Source organism: Vulpes vulpes, chromosome 3 (assembly GCF_048418805.1).
Source record: "Vulpes vulpes isolate BD-2025 chromosome 3, VulVul3, whole genome shotgun sequence".
In the NCBI taxonomy this organism is placed as follows: domain Eukaryota; kingdom Metazoa; phylum Chordata; class Mammalia; order Carnivora; family Canidae; genus Vulpes; species Vulpes vulpes.
This window is the reverse complement of record NC_132782.1, coordinates 44,508,910-44,529,308: the sequence shown is the minus strand read 5'-3', so window position 1 is coordinate 44,529,308 and position 20,399 is coordinate 44,508,910. Positions and strand designations below refer to the sequence as shown.

Below are 20,399 nucleotides of genomic sequence, written 5' to 3'. Positions count from 1 at the left end.
AAGCAAGTAAATAAAAAAATCAGACATAATTAATTTTTTAAAAAATGCTACTTGCCAAGTAACTGTTAAAAACAATCAGTAAATAAGCCACAACCTAGAAGAAATTATTTTTAAAATGTATAGCTTAAAAAATAAAAACAAATCAAATATATAAAAATCCCATGTGACAATAAAATGACAAGCCAATTTTTCTTTTTTTAAAGCAAGTGCTAGGGCACCTGGGTGGCTCACCCAGGTTGAGTGGTAAGAGTCTGACTCTTGATTTCAGCTCTGGTCATGATTTCAGGGTTGTGGGATGGAGCCCTCACATGGTGCTCTGTGCTCAGTGCAGAGTCTGCTTGTCTCTCTTCCTCCTCCTCCAGTCACTTGCTCTCTGCCTCTAAAATAAATAAATAAAATCTTTAAAAAGAGAGAGAGAGAGAGAGAGAGAGAGAGAGAGAGAGAGCAAGTGCCTACTTTGGCAGCACATATATTAAAATTGGAACAATATACAGAAGATTAGCATGGCCTCTGTGCAAGGACGATATGCAAATTCATGGAACATTGCATATTAGAAAATGAGCAAAACTCTTGAATAGACATTTCACAAAGGGAGATATACAATGGGAGTTAAGAAAAAGAGAGAAAAACAAATAAGAAAATGAACATTTGTCATAAAGGAAATTCAGGTTAAAACCCTGATAAAATTGCTCTACAGAACTAGAAGTTTGGTGGAAATTTAAAAGTCTAGATATGAAAATGGTGCCAAGTAGGAAGAGTTTGTGTGTAATGGGTTTGTAAATTGATATAGGACAATGGATAGTGCTTTGGCATTGTATTAAAAAGACAACCATATAGCTGTTCTATGGCATATAGATTCTACTTCTAGGTATTTATCCAAGAGAAATGAAAGTATATACCCATAAAAGTGTCATTATTAGTATATCTAATATATGGTAACTAATATGGTAAAAAACAACCCAGCAAACTGGTTGCTTTGGACATAAGAGCGTTGATTGGGAAGAGAATGAAAGAACTTTCTGCAATTATGGCTTTGTTCTATATCTTAATAGGGTCTGATTACACAGGTGTACGCATTTGTCAAAACTTATCAAACTGTAAAAATAATATTTGTACATTTCACTGTATATTTAAACTAAAACTACTATTAAAATACTGAATGTCACTTAGTTGATTTCCATGTATGGTGTCAGTGATTCTGAAACTACTTTATACATACATACATACATACATACATACACATACACAAATTTTATAGTGTGTGAACTATAGAAATGGATATTTCTATAAATATGGACATTTCTCTATATATATGAGATATAGATATCATACATGTATATATACACACAGAGTGAGAGAGAGAGAGATGGAAGGAGAGGGGGAGAGACCAGAAATGCCACACCTGATGAAACATGCATAGTTTTGTATGTAGCATTCTGGAAAGTCTTTCCTAAATATATACCATTTTTATAAAGCCCTGGCAAAGGTTAAAGAATAAGACAAGCAGTAATCCAAAGGAAGGGTATTCTAGATCTGAGGAAAAACCATTGAAGTCAGTGGTGTGAAATGTCTGATGTGTTTAATGAGCAGGTAAGAAAGTCAGTGTGGGGGGAAAATCATCAGTGATAATTTTAGAATGTTAGTAGAGTGCAAAATATTATAAGGCCTTGTAGGTCTTTGTAAGAACTATGTATTTTACTCTGAGGGGAATAGAGAGATTATCATGTAGGTTAAAGCGAAGGATTGGTATGCGCTGTGGATAGGCTGTGGAAGGACATAGTGGAAGCACCGAGCCACTTCAGAGATGATGATAGCTTAGTGCAGGATGATGACTAAACAGAGGTGGTGAAAGTGGTTAGATTCTAGATTTTGGAAATGTAGTTTCATAGATTTTAGGTGTATTTACTAGATATACAGTTTAGGTTTTAGATATTTAGATTTAGGTATATAGTTCACAAGATTTGCTCCTTTAAGAGATGTCAAATAAGCATATGGAAATGTGTCTGGATTTTATGTTCACAAGATTTGCTCCTTTAAGAGATGTCAAATAAGCATATGGAAATGTGTCTGGATTTTATGAGAGCAATCCAAACAGGAGAGATATTTTTGGGAAACATCATTATGAGGTTATATATAAAGGTATGAGCTTGAATGCAACCACCAGCAAAGTTGATGTAGATCAAGGTGATAAGAAAGTTAGGGCGGATCCCAGGGGCACTCCATGGTTTCAAGTTTGAGAGAAAAGGAGGAATATATAAAGAAGAATAAAAAGCACCAGACAGTGAGCCAGTAGTAGAAAAAGTGAGGTGGTGTCCCAGAAGTAAGAAGACAAGGTTTCAAACTAGAGGAAGCGATCACTGCTGTCAAAGATAGTGAAGAAATGTGAAGACTATAAAGTTTTGTCATTGGAGGTTGAGGCTGACACTAACCAAAACAATTTTAGTTAGTAGTGAAGTCAAAAGCCTAATGAGAGTGTCTATCAGAAATGACATACAGGAGGAGCTTGTCCTATTTTGAGAGAAGATAAGAGTAGAAAGACAGAATCATTTTTGAAGGGGGTGTAAAGTCAGGATAGAAGAAACTCCAGCTAATGAGAAAGATCAATTAAGGAAAAATGTTTTAAAAGGCATGAAAGAGAGAGGAATTTCTGGGGGCAGTGTCTTTGAATCAGCAAGTTAGACAGAGTTAGTAGTGTTGGGGAATATCATTAAAAAAAGATCTTCAGCCAATTCAGAAAACCTTTCCACAAAAGTAGAAGAGAAAGAAAATAGCTTTGTTAAAGAATGGGCTTTAAACCAGAAAGAAATCTTACCTTTTTATGTTGTCAAGCAGATACAACCCCTATGGCATAGATGTTCTCATGATAAACAATAACTAGTCCTTAAATAAGAGGACTTGACAGCACCATTTGTCGCACTTCATTCTACCTGGATTCACCTGATAATTGGGGTAGCCATCTGTGCTTGCTAATTGTTTCTTTCCAAAGAAAAAAATGAACTTTAATATTTTTATGATAAGAGGTAATTTGGCAACGTATTGGGTACCCACTGACTTAAGACCCCTACCCTCCAACAGAAACCAGGAGAAAGGGATGCTATCTTTCTTGATGATTACATTTCAGAGAGATGGCCCCCAGGTCCTTGAGAAAGACATTATAGTGTCATACAGCTGCTGGCAATTGGATTATTCAGCTTTTTAAAAGATTTACATACATTTTAAGAAAACAAAGAAAAAAGTTGCAAGTTTTCTACAGTAAGGCTTATAAGAAAATGTGAAAGGGTTAAGGGGTGCAGAGGTTTCTTCCCTTATTTTTAAAGGAAGAATTAAGCCTCTTATTTTTAGTTTATCTTTTCCTTATACTATACAAGAAGAACACAGATCTTATATACGGTCATAATTTCCTTCATAGAGATAGAATGTAATGTGGAAAGAAACAGAAGATCTATAATTATTATCCAAGACCTTGGTAGTCAGATAAGTCATAAAACATGAACTTTCTCAGTTATGGACAGGTAATACTGTCATATATTCTTTATGTATTAGGAAAAACCCCAGTAAGTCTTTTTTTTTTTTTTAAGATTTATTTATCTGTTCATAATAGACAGAGAGAGAGAGAGAGAGAGAGAGAGAAAGAGAGAGAGAGAGAGAGGGACACAGGCAGAGGGAGAAGCAGGCTCCACGCAGGGAGCCCGACGCTGGACTTGATCCCAGGTCTCCAGGATAGCTGCACCACCGGGGCTGCCCCAAAACCCCAGTGAGTCTTAACTAACACCTTGTAATCAAAACATTAATATACCTGTAGGCAAATAAAGGAATATTTGCACTAATTAGGATAAAAAAAACATAAATAGCTATACATGTACGTCAATTTCAGGTAAAGTTTTAGCCAAATGAATTATTGGTCATTGCAGGCCCAGTTATTTCTAGGCAAATTGTGGAAGAGGGCAAAGGAATTGAGAACACCTGTCGGAGAATGATTATAATGAAGGGACCTGGACTTTCAGTTAGATAAGAAGAGAAATAGGTTTCCGGATGGTGGGGAAAATTGGACTGAAATCCCTGCAGGCATAAAACTAGGGTGAGTATAGGCAGTGAGATGCAAAGAGATAGTATGTGGTATGGGATTCAAAATTAAGGTTATAGAGCTGTAGGTAATAATGAGAAGATCAGTGGAATATCCATGGAAATTAGTAACCAAGTCAAGATGGAGAATAAATTCATTGGAGGAGAGAAGCTTAAGGTCATTGGAAAGAACACCTGCAAGGAAATCAAAATTCTAATAATTATAGTAATCAGTAGGCTGGAGAGAGGAACAGTAAGTCAAGAACCAAAGTATTCACGGAATGAGGGAAATGATCTTTTGCAAATAATGCAACCAATTTTCTATTGTCCACATTGAAATGAAATATATTTTTTTCCTTTCTTAGATTTCTATTTTGGAAAACGAAGATATTTCTATGCTTTTAATTGGTACATTAGTAATTTGATTTTTACTGAAAATGAATATCTCTTGTTGTAAATTTGTTTCATTAAACTAAGATAAACTGCAACTAGTAAAATTTTTATATCAAAGGAAAAATTAAGGAATTTTAATTTTAATTAAACCTATTTTCATACATACATTCTAATCCAATTTTTAAATATTCAAAGTGATGTAAATTATGCAGTATACATAAAATATGAGTTTGCATTTTCCAGGCTCTTTAAAAATGGATGCCATATATAAGTTATAAAAATATAACTTTTAAAGTTTTAAACAGTAGATATGGAGACTAATCAAGAAAGTTTAATGAACAAAGATTAATTAAATAAATTTAGTTTTAGAAATCTGTGTAAATTGTTAAGATTGGTGGTAAGCTTTCCATTATGGATACTTGGTATAGAATTAAATGCTCATTGTTTTTTTTTTTTTTTTGTTTACTTTTTTACTGAATAGGCTTGATGAAGGTAAGAAACCAGATCAGATATTGAATCTTAGCTCTGTGATCTTATTGTCAAATAGTTAAATTATTTACCTTTCTTTCTTTCTTTCTTTCTTTCTTTCTTTCTTTCTTTTCTTTCTTTTCTTTTCTTTCTTTCCTTTTGACAGAGAGAGAGCATGTGAGTGGCAGGGAGGGGAACATAGGAAGGTGGGAGAAGAGAAGAGGGAAAGAGAGAGAGAAAGAATCCTAAGCAGAGAAACCATGCCCAGTGTGGAGCCTAACGTGGGGCTCAATCTCACAACCCTGAAATCATTACCTGAATGGAAGTCAAGAGTTGGACACTTAATTGACTGAGCCACCCAGTTGCCCTATATTTACTTTTCTCTTATGACAAGGGTCCTCCACATACAATATTTCAAGCATTACATTGTCTAAAATTGTGGAATTAAAAAGCTACATTTTCTATCACAATGCAAATGTCATCAGACGTGCATGTTTGCATATTTTATGCTTCTTTAATAATGCATTCTTAAATTTGGTTTTAAGTTAAAGACAGTGTTTGCTTATTGATCATGATGCATTATCCACACCAGGGAAAGCACTTCGCAGTTTGCATCTTCTCAGTTAATTCTGAATAATTCAGGAAGTTCTATGAGTTGTATTTATTTTCATTAACTTTTTATCCATATATAGCTGACAGATAGTGACATATAATATGCTACATCTAGTTACGAGCACGGTACTATTGTTTATCAGTTTACAAAGTTATAGTGGCTTTTGGGCACATATATGTCTAAATATATATAGATAGATAGATTTTTTTTTAGTACATGCTTAGAATTCTCCTATAGCTATATTGTACCTTATATGGTTTATTACAGGATTTTTTTTTTGTTAGAGATTTTATTTATTTAAGAGAGAGAGCAAGCAGAGGAAGTAGCAGTTAGAAGGGGACAGAGGAGCAGACTCACTGCTGAGCAGTAAGCCTGATGCAGGGCTCATCCCAGGCCCCTGGAATCATAACCTGAGCCAAAGACAAACACTTAACTGACTGAGCCACCGAGGCACTCCATTACAGTATTCTTTTATGGTGATTTTTCTTTTTTTCACACAAGGTAAAATTATAAACATGTACTATTGGGCATAAATTCTCTATAAAATAATTTCTCTTATAGAGAAAAAGATGCACATCTTTGGACAAATTAACTTTTCCCTGGTATATTATATTGTTGTCACTGTTATTTTAAAAGTATGAAGTCAAATTAAAAAAATATTTTTTGAATTTCATTGTGCTTTTAATAAAAAGCAATTTCAAAATGAACAGACCTGGGGAGTATTTAAGCATAATATTATGGAAAAAAGTCAAGAAATGGCATTATACTTTTTAAAGTAACACACCAAGCCCCAGGTTATCGCATGGATGTTAAGTAGACAAGCAAGTATAACAACCCTAAGGGAAAGCACATCTGACCCATTTATTTAGTTAGCAGAATCACACACAGGAATAAGAGGGTGATTTAATTCTTGGCCTAGTAAGTATTTCTTGATTTCTAAACTTAAACATGCATTTAATTCAATGTGGCAAAAGTAGATGTTATATAATTTATATAATTTGAAGCTAATCCTCTCCAAATAATTTTTACTATACTGGAGCAAATAAAAATTATCATGGTGAAATATTAAAATAGAAGTTATAAAACCATATACTAACATTTTGTCATGGTTTGAAATAAGTGTATCTATTAAAAAGTATAAATTGCAGCATTAGGAGTAAGTTTAAGTTGTTAACTTGTACTAAAATAGAACTTTGATGAGCAGCTATATTTTTTCACCTTGCATGTCTTTTTCTATTCTTATGAAACTACTTAGAAACATAAAAACAAAAGTGCCGAAAATGTTGGAAATATATTTGAATTTGAATTATGACAGTAATAATTCAGATATTACTACTTTTTGCCTGAAATGTAATCTTGAGAGATGTTTACTGCCAAATTGCGAAGTCAAGAACCTCATTTTTCACTTATTTCTGTTCAGTTAAAGAATCAGCTAATATGCCATATTATAACAACACACTTTAAGCATGCTCTCTTTCATAAATAACTTTCAAGTTATTTTAATTGAAATCAATTTGTTTGAAGTTGTTCAGTGAAAAAGCAAAACAAACAGAAAGACAAACATCATCAATAAGATAAAATCTCATGCTCTGAGTTGGAATTATTCTTAAATTTCTGCAAAAGCAAACTATACCTATATCTATTGACCTTTCCTACATCTCCAGTCAACCTGTTCATTAACTTCTCACTACAGTATAGGGTGCATCCAGAATAATGTAAGAAGAAGAATTTATTTCTCTCAACAAATTGAGAAAAATCATCTGTTTCATTAAAGCCATTGAAACTAACATCTCTCATGTTTTATCTAATACATTAGCCATTCCCAAAAGTGAAATATGATCTAAGAGACCTGATTTCCTCACATTTTAGATACTTTTTCTGGTAGACTAGAGTAGCTTGCAACCTCTAGAAACAAAATTCTAAGAAAACTTAAGAATAATCCAAGTGCATTAAAATTATTAATCTTTATTTAGACATATCAGGTGATATATCTTCAAGTTCCAGATATTTTACATAAATTTTAAGAAGCACTTTTGCATATGAGGGAGAAAACTTTACAAATTGAAAATAAAGATCGGTCAAAATATCTTATCAGGATGAAACTTCTTATTCAGCATCTTCCACATTCATAACTTGACCATAAGAGTTTTAGAGGCTCTGTTTCTGTTTTTGGTTTCAGAAACTGCCATATGCACACCTTTGCGTTCTCAACATATTGTTAGAAGCAATGGGAAAAATAACAAGAAACAAAATTTTAATTAGTGACTTACAAATCCTGAGGACTTTACATTTCAGCCTTACTTACATATGAGCAGCCTTACTGAAACAGAAACAGTGAAAAGGAAAGTGAGCCACCTTGGCTCAAAAAGCTTATAGTTGTTGAACCAAGTGTGAACTGTTGACCTCAGTTTTCTAGTGCTTTAAAATCATAATTCTTAATTTAACAATGGATATATTTTGGTTGTAGTGATCTTAGAGTTATACTTATTTGACAAATGGAGAAAATATCTATATGTATAATTTCTAAGTGTAGATACTTAACTGCAAATTGTTTTTTGAATGATAATTAGTAATATTTCCAGCTATTAAATGAAATGAGAGCCTTTTGCACTAAAGGAGAGACTTTGGTTACATAGATAAAAAGAATACATCTATATTTATACATATTTAAATAAAAATGTAATTGCAAGAAAGTAAAATACCCTCTTGAATTATACACACACAGCTAATTTCATCATCAAATTCATGTTAATTGTCATTAAAATTAATCAAAAGATTCTTAAAATATAACAAAAACAAGTCCTTTAAAATCTTATTTCTATCTAGGTGTTCTTTCTGTTACTTAAAAATAGGGAATGTTTCCTAAGAAAGTTACAAAACTAATGATGGCATCAATATGTATATATTCATATAACTTGTTTACATTATGAGTAATTTGTGTTACCAGCAGAAGAGAGAAATCAAAAGTAATGATTATTTCCTGTCTTTTCTCGTGGGAATATATTATTGTTATTATATTGCCATGGAGCCATTTACTACATACATGTGAAATATCACAATATAAAATTATTAACTTTAGCCCTCAACTATCTAAACTGAATGCTTTGGCATGGTGAGATTCAAAATATATTGAGTATTTTAATCTAAATTTAAATCGTTGAAAGCAAAATATAGTTTGAAGTGTTACTTACTAACATATTATTTCAAGCAAGCTTTACAAAATTATAATAGGGTAGTCATTTGGAAGTTCAGCATGGAACTTACTTCCTATTGAGGGACCTAATTACCAAACATTTTTGCTCACATTGCCTGAAGGTTATGATTAGAACACATTAAAAAATCAGCAGATTCAGATCTAAGTGAACAACAAGGTACATAAGGTGATGAAAGGTCTTCCGCGAAAGCACCAGGCCATAGCCATTAAGGATCTTCTATGAGAGTAAAATCATTTAAAAATCAATGCAAAATCTTTTAGAGAGTTTCTGTTCAGTAAAACAGGAATAAAATTGCCAGGAAGAATGAGAGCTCCTGAATTTTGTATGAAGTAAACTAGAAATTACATGGAAAATCATAGGGAGGAAAAAAACTTGAATATGTAGATTTTTAACAAATATAGTTGTCTCAACATTTTAAAGTTGTTACTGGACATTGCTGCAAACACTATTATTTTATTTCTAACACTAAAATTTCAATAGTATCTTATAAAGGTAATGGGCATACTTGATAAATTGGTAGAAACTATACAATGACTTTGCATATTTAAAATAGAGTATTTTAATTTTCTAGATGACATACTTAAGTCTGGTCTAGATGAATACGTCAATAGAACAAAATAGAGTCCAATAATAGACTTCTATAAGGACAAATGATTTTCATGAAGATGTGAAGTCAATTCAGTGTAGAAAAAAAATAGTCATTTCAACAAATAGTGCTGGAATAATTGGACATCCATGTAAAAAATAAACTTTGACATACACCTCATACTACATATGAATAATAAATAATTATTAAATAGATGATAAACCCAAATGTGAAATCCAAAGCTATAAAACTTTTGGAAGAAAACATTTTTTTGGCTTTTAGTCCAAGGAATCTTAGCTATGTCATCAAAAACATAGTCCACAAATGAAAATTTGATAATTTAACTTCATGAAAATTAAAAATATTGGTCTTCAAAAGAAAGACTGGGAAAAAATATTTGCAAGTCGTATCTTTTTTTTTTAATTTTTTTATTTATTTATGATAGTCACACAGAGAGAGAGAGAGAGGGGCAGAGACACAGGCAGAGGGAGAAGCAGGCTCCATGCACCAGGAGCCCGGATTCGATCCCGGGTCTCCAGGATCGCGCCCTAGGCCAAAAGGCAGGCGCCAAACCGCTGTGCCACCCAGGGATCCCTGCAAGTCGTATCTTATCCAAACTTGTATCTAGAATATACAGGGTACTCCCTAAACTCAGTAATAAGAAAACTCAAGTAAGTGGATAAAATTTGAACAATTTATGAAAGATGACAAACTCATAAAAATATATTCAACATTATTAGCATTAAGAAAATATAAATTAAAATCACAATATATCAACAGAAAATACCTACTAGTTTGTCTTAAAGACTTCATCACAAGTACTGGCAGTACTGTGAAGTAACAGCTATTGCCATGTAATAGAGCAGGAATATAAAATGATACTACCACTTTGGGTAAAATTTCAAAAATCCACCTATCATAAAATCCATATGATTCCACACCTAGGGTTTCTCCAAGACAAATTAAAGCATATATCCATTCAAACACTTGTGTATGAGTGTTCATTGCAATTTCATTTGCATTAGCCCCAAACTGGAAACCAAAATGTCCATCTATCAGTAAAAATATAAACACAGGGTGATACACACACACACACACACACACACACACACACACACACACAATGGGATACTGCACAGCACAGAAATGAACTATTGATACATGAAACAACATGGATAAATCTCAGAATAATTACCCTGAGGAAAGTAGTTCAGCCTTCCCCCTTAAAAGAAAAAAGAAAAAGAGTACATACCATGTGATTCCATGTATATAAAACTCTAGAAAACACAAAACAATGTATAGTTACAGAAAGCACATCAGTGACTGTTGGTTATCTAGGGCTGGAGAGTTGAGAGGGGTTAAGAAGGATTACAGAAATGTGAGGGAACTTTGGGGGGTGTAGGACATATTTATTATAGTGAATTTAGCAATGGTTTCACGGTTTATACATATTTCAAAACATCAAATTTTACAGTTAGAATATTTACAGGGATTTGTATGTTTAATATAATCCAGTAAAGTTATTAAGCCAAAAGCTACCATCCCCATTAGCTTTGTGAGTAAAATTTAAGAAAAAGTAAAATAAGGCATTGAAAAATATAGCAGCAACAGTAGCAACAACAATAATAATAAAGAAGGAAGGGCCACAGCTATTTATAGGCTGCTTTAAACAAAACAAATAAAAAAACTACCAAATGTGTGGGTATAAGATGTTTCTTCAACCATGAAATGATTTTCCCTGTGTCTACTTCTCTACCTTCCACCGGAAATTGTTATTTTGGCCCCGGGGGATCAAAAACTGATGGTGGAGGTAGCACTTGGGACGATCTGAAGGAATAAATCATTCCCAAGTTTTATTTGGGAATGGTTTTTAAATTACTTTACATAATGTGTCTTAAAAGAAACCACCCAGGAAGCCAGTATAATGGATTTTGGAGAACTGGCTTCCTAATTGTTCAGGCTTTATGTCCCATGGGCAAGTAAACCTTGATTGAACAAACCAAAATTAGGTAAGTTTTGGTTGCCACTTTTATTTTGGAGGATAAATATCTTGAATAAATTCACATAGAATTTTCTATTGTAACCCTAATAATGTACAAACATTGATCCTTGTACTCATTTGTACAAACAAATGAGTATATGACCCGATGTTCATGAAACAAACATGTTGACTTTGCGAAGCTTTCTAGACTGGTATTTCCAGATGTCAGATCATAAATAGTACTTAGAATATTAACAAATTTTGCAAACAATGTGTGTAGAGTAGAAAAGTTAATAATTTTCTCAAACATTAAAATCTTTAATTTCTCTTTAATCCTTTAATCTATAATCTTCCATTTATGCAGTGTCTACTCTATACCTGACTGATCTGAATTCTTTAAAGATAATCATCTCATTTACTCATTATAACAAAATTTTATGGAAAGTGTTATTAACCCTGTTTTAGATGAGGAAACAAACTCCAATAGGTTAATTTGTGTAGTAAGACATTTATAATACTAGAGCCTGAGTTTTGATAGTCTTCAAACTGGTCACCCTGTCATGATTCATTCCTCCCTGATGCCATTTCCACATTGAATCCTGAGCGATGCTACCATTCTTTCAAGATAAAGCACAAACCCCATAATTTTGTTTGTTATGCCCTTCATAATCTGGCCTTCCTCATGCCTGCAATTTTCTTTCTTATATTGTTCTAAACCTTTCTCTCCCATAGTTACCCCAATATAGGTTTTCCACAGGCTGCATGGCTTTGGTTGTACTTGCACATGGTTCCATCTGCCTGAATGTCTGTCTGTTCACTTACCCCAGGCTAATTTCTACTTGGAATTCAGGATTTGCAAGGATCATGTCCTTTAAGAAGTGCTCTCTCACTTTTCCAAGTTCAAGTAGATGCTTTGTGTGTTCCCCTTTCCTTCTGTTCATATATGCCATTATCCTTCTCACACTACAATTTCTACTACTACTACTACTACTACTACTACTACTACTACTACTACTGTATTTTTCACAACTATTCTATAGTTTTCTCTTTGTTTTCTTTTCCTCCATTAATAGCTCATAATCCTCAAGGGAATTTTTTTTTTTTTTGAAAGGGGGAAAGAGAGAGATTGAGAGAGAAGAAGAGAGAGGAGGGGCAGATGAAGTGAGAGAGAGAGAATCTTAAGCAGGCTCCACACCTAGCACCCAACACAGGGCTCAATCCTATGAGCCCAAGATTATGACCAGAGTGGAAACCAAGAGTCTGAGCCTCAATCCACTGAGCCACCCAGGCACCTCCTTAAGGGCATGTTCTATGTCCAGTGTCTAACACATTACCTGACATAATGAAATACTCAAATAGTATTTGTTAAATAGGTAAGTAAATAAATAAACAGAGCATAAGGAGAACATTTAGATAAATTGATAATTCTAGGAAGAAAATTCTAAAAAAAAATGGCAAATGCACATTGTAAAGATCTGTAACGGTAGTAAAAGTTAAACAGAAAATGGAAAGGTATTTGTACAAATCGACAAATTAAAAATTGTGTTTTTAAAATGACAAGAATTAAAGTTCTTTTCTTTTTTTACTTTTTTTAAAAAGATTTTATTTATTTATTCATAAGAGACACACACACAGAGAGAGAGGCAGAGACACAGGCAGAGGGAAAGCAGGCTCCATGCAGGGAGTCTGCCACGAGACTCGATCCTGGGTCTCCAGGATTAGGCCCTGGGCTGAAGGCAGCACTAAACCGCTGAGCCACCTGAGCTGCCCAAGAATCTTACTTTTCTATTTCATTTTTTCCATACTTTTCCTCCACTAAGCATATTTAATTATAAGTAAAACTCTAAGCACGACACCTAATTAATAAATGGAAAATACAGTTGTGGGAAGCAGCAGAAGTTAAATAGCATGAGTATGAAATGTCTACACATTTTAAATATTAGTTTATCAAACAACTTCTGTGATTGTCACTCAGAGAAATATTGTGAATATAAAATCCAACTATTCAGAGTCCTTGTGTCTGTGTTTTTAGGGTCTAGTTGATTATACATGTATAGGAAGGATGATTATAAGACCATAAAAATCATCAACCAACCTTATATTTTTTTCTAAATGTGCTAACAGAGCCACATCCATTTTGAACAATAATAGCTATAGATATGTCATTTAAATACACAAGCATACATATAGAGAGCTCAGTGATCAAAAAAACTATCCACAAAGGTTAGTATTAACCATCAAGAAAACACCAGGAAATGACAGATACACTCTGCCAATTAGGATGAAAATGTTATTCTAGGTTATGTAAGGTGATCCTACTGTTTGCTCCCACAGAAAAGGATTCTGCATGGAATGCGGTATTATTCTGGCAACTGATTAGCATTTTGATATGCTCAAAATTTGTTCACATGGAAATGAAATATTAAAGCAGACAGCAATTCAAAGTAATAGATGAAACTATTGCACAAAAAATGTTTTTCTGTATTTTTAGATAATTGGTTGCCAAGGAATATGCTCAAGATTATTTCTGCCTTTTCTGATTACCACAGAGATAAACATATAACAAGAAATATATGTGGCAAAGAGTATACCTTCTTTGATATAGTCTGTTAAAAATTAGTGCAAGACCAGAAGCTATTTTCCTGTTTAGTAAATGATGATAAAATATTATGTCTCAGGATTACTGGAGAGTGTTGAGATTCAGTTCTCTCTTTATATAGTGGAAATGAAGAGCTGAAAATATCATTAAACATATTTTATTATTATTGGAAGAGAATTTATCTCGAAATTGGTAAACTAGACTTCTATAAAACTTTTCCAGTTTGTAACATCTCATACTCTATCGGTTGCTATTAGAAGGTTACTTTAACTCTATAGTGATTGAAAACACCTGATCATTCTTGATTAAGTTCAAAATGGGAAATAAAAATGTTACATTCAGGTGATGAAGATGAATGCTCTTTCAAAAAAAAAAAGTGCAACATTAAAAGCAAATTTCAAGTAGTTGAAATGTGTCTAACCTGTTCTTGGTCCTAATTGTGAGAAGGGACTAGCAGCTTACATTTGGGATGTGCATTTACTCTTTCAGTTCACAGTCTATTTAGTAAATGACATATTCCAGCACAGGAAATGTTAATCACAGTGGTTCATAAATGCTAATGTACAGCCCAAAAATCACAAGCCCCCACTCCCAATGCCTAGAGCTTCATTCACTTTTCAGCATATAAAAGCTAAATATCTTCAAGGTGTTGTTTTCATTTGGTTACAAAGGAGTTCAGTTTCTCCTTCATCACGCAAAAGGACTTTATTTGGGATCTCTTGGGAGGCACGTTGTAAAAATTTTGTCATCAGAGGAATTTTTATTCTTTTAAAATATGCTATGTAAGAAACGTCTTTGACTCCTAAACATATATTACAAAAATTAATTATAATATATTTCATTAATATTGTTGGTTTCCCTTTTCTTTTGACCTTCTTAATTCAATCCATTGACATTTGCTCATTTTTAAAATATTTCATGCCCTCGAAATATATAGCGGACCAATTTCATCCTTATATTTCTTATATTTCCTGAGACTAGCTATCCACAGTTTGAAAAGGATGCCACAAGAAGGTAGTGCAATCTCTTTTCAAAAATGTATGTTTTATGAGCTTGTAAGATATTCTGTTGGCGAAGGTGGAGTGAATAATGCTTATTAAGACCAAAAATATAAAAACTCACATATAAATTGGAGCTGCTGCTGCCTGATGGAAATACAGCCGAACATAAGGGAGCCCAATTTGCTGTGTAATGAACTTTGAAACAACCACCTACCATATACATTTATAGGCAACATTATTTGTATTTATTAAAAAGCATGCTTTGTTTCCCGTGTTGAGTTTTAGAATTTAATTAATTTTAGTAAATTCTTTCCTCTGAAGGATTTTAGTGTTTTCAAATTATCAGATCTTTGAAATTATCCTTAGAAAATTGCAGATTAAAAAAGCCCTATATTTAGCTAAGAGTTGTCAGGAAAAAGCATCCGAACAAAATAATTTGCAACCAAAACAAAATTCTCAATTTAAAGATTTTTTTATAATAATACGTGTTTTGTATAATTCCTAGAGGATTGGTGGTCATTAAAGTATTCAAATGCAGGCTAAAATAAAATGTTATATACTCACTGTTGAAAAATCCACAATGAGACAACATTTCAAAATATGACCTAGTTTGAAATTCATACTGACTTTTTTCTGAAACGTCAGTGGTGGTTTTGTATATTTAATTAGAAATTGCCGTATTTTATGGCTTTACAGTCCATATATGATTTTAAGCACCTTAGCAATAATATCATTGGTGTAACAAAAAAGAAAAATGTGGTATATGGGAAAACCACAAATTTATTATTCAAGATTTGAGGTAGACTGTTTAAAATACTATTAAGCTGGATTAAAACTATTGATTTTGAAGATCTACAAGCAACTGCCCCAAATACATATATCATACATATTCACTTGATTTGATTATGAGTGATAATCTAGGCATGCTTTCTTTTTCTTTTTTTTTTTCCCCAGTAGGCATGTTTTCTTATAAGGACAATGATTTGTGGTTTAATTCTAAATGCTCTCCCATCTTTTAATATGGCTTTACATATATAAGATACATATTAAATTATTAAACCATTCAATATCATGGTGAACTATGGTTAATAAAATTTTAAAAATAGGGATCCCTGGGTGGCTCGGCGGTTTAGCGCCTGCCTTTGGCCCAGGGCACGATCCTGGAGTCCCGGGATTGAGTCCCACGCCGGGCTCCCGGTGCATGGAGTCTGCTTCTCCCTCTGCCTGTGTCTCTGCCTCTCTCTCTCTATGTCTATCATGAATAAATAAATAAAATCTTTAAAAAAATTTTTTAAAAATAGTTTAAGAAATTACATTATTAGTTTATGGATTTATTTACTGTAGTTTCATAACTTTAAAAAGGGATCCAGCAATCAAGGTAAATGCCTTTGTGAAAATACTGTGCATTTCAAAATACCTAAATGCATTTATTTTTAAAAAATATTTGTATATTTTACCTCTCTAGATTACATATAATGCTATTAAAATATATCATGGAACAATCATGGAACATGAATATTAACATAGCTAATTGTGTGAACCAATCACAAAGATATAATCACAAAGTGATAATATTTTCTGTGTACCACTAATATTTTTTTCAAGTTATCTGATTTCACATATATTACTTGCACCCTTCCCTCTAAAAAACCCAAAGAACTAATTTTGGGGACAGACAGAGCATTTAAAAAAATGTTCTTTTATCATTAGTAAAAAACTCAAGCTGATGTGTGGGTCCAAGTTTTATCTAAGGCAAAGTATTATTTAAACACACTTATTAGGTTTTTTTAAAGCATTTTATTTATTTATTCATGAGAGACACAGAGAGAGGCAGAGACACAGGCAGAGGGATAAACAGGCTCCCTGCAGGGAACCTGATGAGGGACTCGATCCCAGGACCCCAGGATCACTACCTGAGCCAAAGGCAGATGCTCAACCACTGAGCCACCCAAGTGCCCCACACACTTACTAGTTTTATTTAAATGTGTAAAGTTTGCAAACACTTTTAACTAATATTATGTATTTCTTATTACTCCATCAATTTTGAGCTGGGATTCTCTGCACAATATCATTGAAGTATATATATTTCTAAATTTACTGAGTTTGGTCTCAAAAATGATATGCATTTTTCTTTTCTTGAATTTTTTTTTAAAGATTTAGAATTTCCATTTAAAAGACAAACTTCTAACACTGGTTCTCTGGCATCTAAACAATGAACTTTCTTGTAGCAATCAACAGTGTAGGACAAGCATACAGAATACAGGTGATTAAGAGAACATCAGAGAGTAATGTATTGATTCTTTGACAAAAGCTACTTAGAAGGCAAAATTCTCCATAATCACATGAAAAATATCTTACTTCCTTTGATGACATGTATAATTTATGCATTACACTGATATGGAGAAAAATTCCTCATTTCTTCAGTAAAAAAGTGAAATTTGTTTTCTATTCAAGTATACTGGATGAACAACAATTAAAAAGTTGCACTTGCTGACTCCAACAACTATTTTCCCTTGAACATTTATGTAGAGGTTTAAACAATTGTGTGTACTGAAAAGGCTAGTAGGATATTCTGAACATACAAGCAGGACTTTTTATAGACAGGAAACTCAGGATTGGGAGTTAAAAAACAAAAATTCAGGCATTAAGAATGAGCATGATGAGCAACTTCTAAGATAATTAGAAATCTTGTAGTTTCCAGATATTCTTGCATTACTTGTAAACCTGCTGGAAAGTTCTAGCATGTGTATTTATTCATATAGAAAATTAACGATAATTTTTAAAATAGTAAATTACTTATATAGGAAATCCTCACATAAGAAAGAAACAGAATGACATTAGAGACAAAAAATATTAGAGTAAAATGAAATCACAGAATGAAAAAGAGAAAATTTTGTTTTATAAACTAAAAAATGAATTTTTTGTTTCAAGTTTCTTTAATTCAAATTCTGATTTGTTTCATTACTACTTGCTTGATTTAGAGCAAGTTTTTTTGAACTGCACTGAGATATTTTTTATACACCTGATGACTGAGGTAATGATGCCTATGACTTATTAAATTGTCATCAGGATAAAATGAGATATATTTTTTTAGTGTTAAACACTAAAATGTAAGTTCTTGAGGTTTCTTAAAATTTTTATTGGTATATTTGAAAAAAATTTTACATAGGTTAGAATCCTAATGTTGAAAAAGAAATAAAAAATTACATTGTTCAGTTTCATTTTATAGAAGCCAACAACAAAAAAGCCAGGAAAACTTACATGTCCAATGACAGAAATGTTAACCAGAATCTAAGCTTCTTAAACTCAAGATGAATAGACATTGCCTGACACAATGTTGTTCCAAGTCAACACAGTAAGAGAAGGTTTATGTTGACTGGGTTTGAAGTACAATTGAATTATTAGTCTAATAGAAATAAAGGTAATTTGTCATGGCAAGAAAAGAAAAAAGTTTCACTTTAAAATTTTATTCCACTCCACTGCAGTATTTAATTATAAGCCTAAATGGTGAATTATGTGATTGCTAACTCATACATGTAACAAAAATAAAGTGATAATTTAATCTATTCATTTGTTTTTTAATTGAAATGAAAAACCTCTTGTTAAAATAACTTCATTTTTAAAAACACCAGTACTTATGTGTATACCATAATCTTTCTTGGTTTAGTTTTTATACAAATTGATGAAACATTGCTTCCTTATGATGACTTCAAATTCTTTGTGCTATAATCTTTTCTAGCACCTAGGGGAAAATGGAACACGGTTGCTTACCATTTTCGTCCTGGTAATGATCTCTTTATGTGAAGTCTGATAAATTTCTTTTGTTGGAACCTCTCTCAGGGTTTCTCCACCATAGACTGAAAGTAGATGAGTACTTCTTTGGTTAAGCACTGATTTATAAGATCCACGTTAGCCTATCTGCTCTAAACATTCTCAACATTTCTACCAGTCCCATATGTGGAACTAACAGTAAATAAAATCAATATTATTGTAAACAGAATCAAGAGTTTTCACAGGAACCACTACTGAGATTGCCTTAGCAAACAAAGACATATTTGATTAAGTTACTCACTTTCTATTACCTAAAACATGCCAAGGGCAGAGTATCAGCACCAGGACACCTGAAAAATCTGAATAGTTAACCCCTGAAATATCTGATTTTGACTGAAATAATTTCTCAATGAACTTTTGAAATAGTTTTGGTGCAAATTATACACACATAAGTTTACCTAAAAGGAATCTGCTCTAAGGAGTTAATAGCTACAACTTAACGAAATTTTGAAGGACATTGACAAAATAATAAACCTAAAATCAAAATGGTCAATATTCAACCTTTTTTTCTTCCAGTAGTTTAAAAAATTATACTGATCTCTGACTAGGGAAAATAAGCAATATTCATTAATCTCTGCATTGAACCACAAAAAGACTATGTATTCTCTGCCAACTACAATTTGAGATGATGAGGACACCAAACTGAATAAATATATGACATCAATGTGATAAATATATGATTATCAACATGATACTCCCTAAGATAAACGTAAGAGAGCATATTATGTGAGCAGAAAAGATCAGTGTTAACTCAATCTTGGAGTATTGTTATATTTAGTTCTGAGTCAACTAATAAGTATGTAAGTACTTATTATACCACCATTAATGAACTAATTAGGCACAAAGTTGGTGGGAGGGGAGCACTTCAGGGTGTAAAAAGGAATGTACAAAGATATAGAGAAGTAAAAATACAAGGATTCGAAGTAAGATAATAAGATGTACATAGAATGAGAATGGAATGGCAAGAATCAAAATTGGGGAAACAGGCAAAAACAAGATTCTGAAGAGCTTTACATGACATGCTGAAGAATTCAAACCTCATAAAGCAATGGGAAAATATGCATATAGAGCAATGGGAAAGTTAGAGGAAGACAGTAATTGGTTTTCAGGAAAATTGAGTTCATTTTTGAACAGGTACACAGAAGATCTATATGGAGCTAGTCTGGAAGCAGTTTGACTATTCACTGACATGTAGGTGGCAATAAAAGACAAGATGCTGGATAAAGTCACTCAAGGAGAGATTCTAGCATGCTAAGAACAGAGAAACAAACATGAAACCCATAATACTTGATTGAGAAGGGAAAGGATGCAAAAGAGAATGAGAATAGACATTCAGAATGGTAGAGGGAAACCAAGAAAGAATTATAACAGGATATAATTGAAGAGGGTAATAAATCCTGTAAAATTCTGAAATAAAAGACATAGATTAAATAAGAACTTATAAAACTAAAAAAAAAGAACTTATAAAACTATCATATAAGGGAAAAAATTCAAAGTGGAATGTTGAGTTAAAAATATAAAGTAATAATTATGTCTCTATGGGCTACAATTCCAGTTTCATAAAAGATATAGCTGGATGTGTAAAGATTAAGAACTGGAAAGAAGTATCACACTATGTTAAGGCCAGCTATATGTGGGTAACTTTAAATT

General features: G+C 32.6%; 1 non-coding gene across 1 annotated transcript; it reads left to right on the top strand.

Annotated features, from left to right (window-relative positions):
- Window positions 1-448: 448 nt before the first annotated feature.
- LOC112912473 (U6 spliceosomal RNA) lies at window positions 449-555 on the top strand. Its single transcript, XR_003233515.2, has one exon. It is a non-coding gene; the product is annotated as a U6 spliceosomal RNA (small nuclear RNA).
- Window positions 556-20,399: the final 19,844 nt, after the last annotated feature.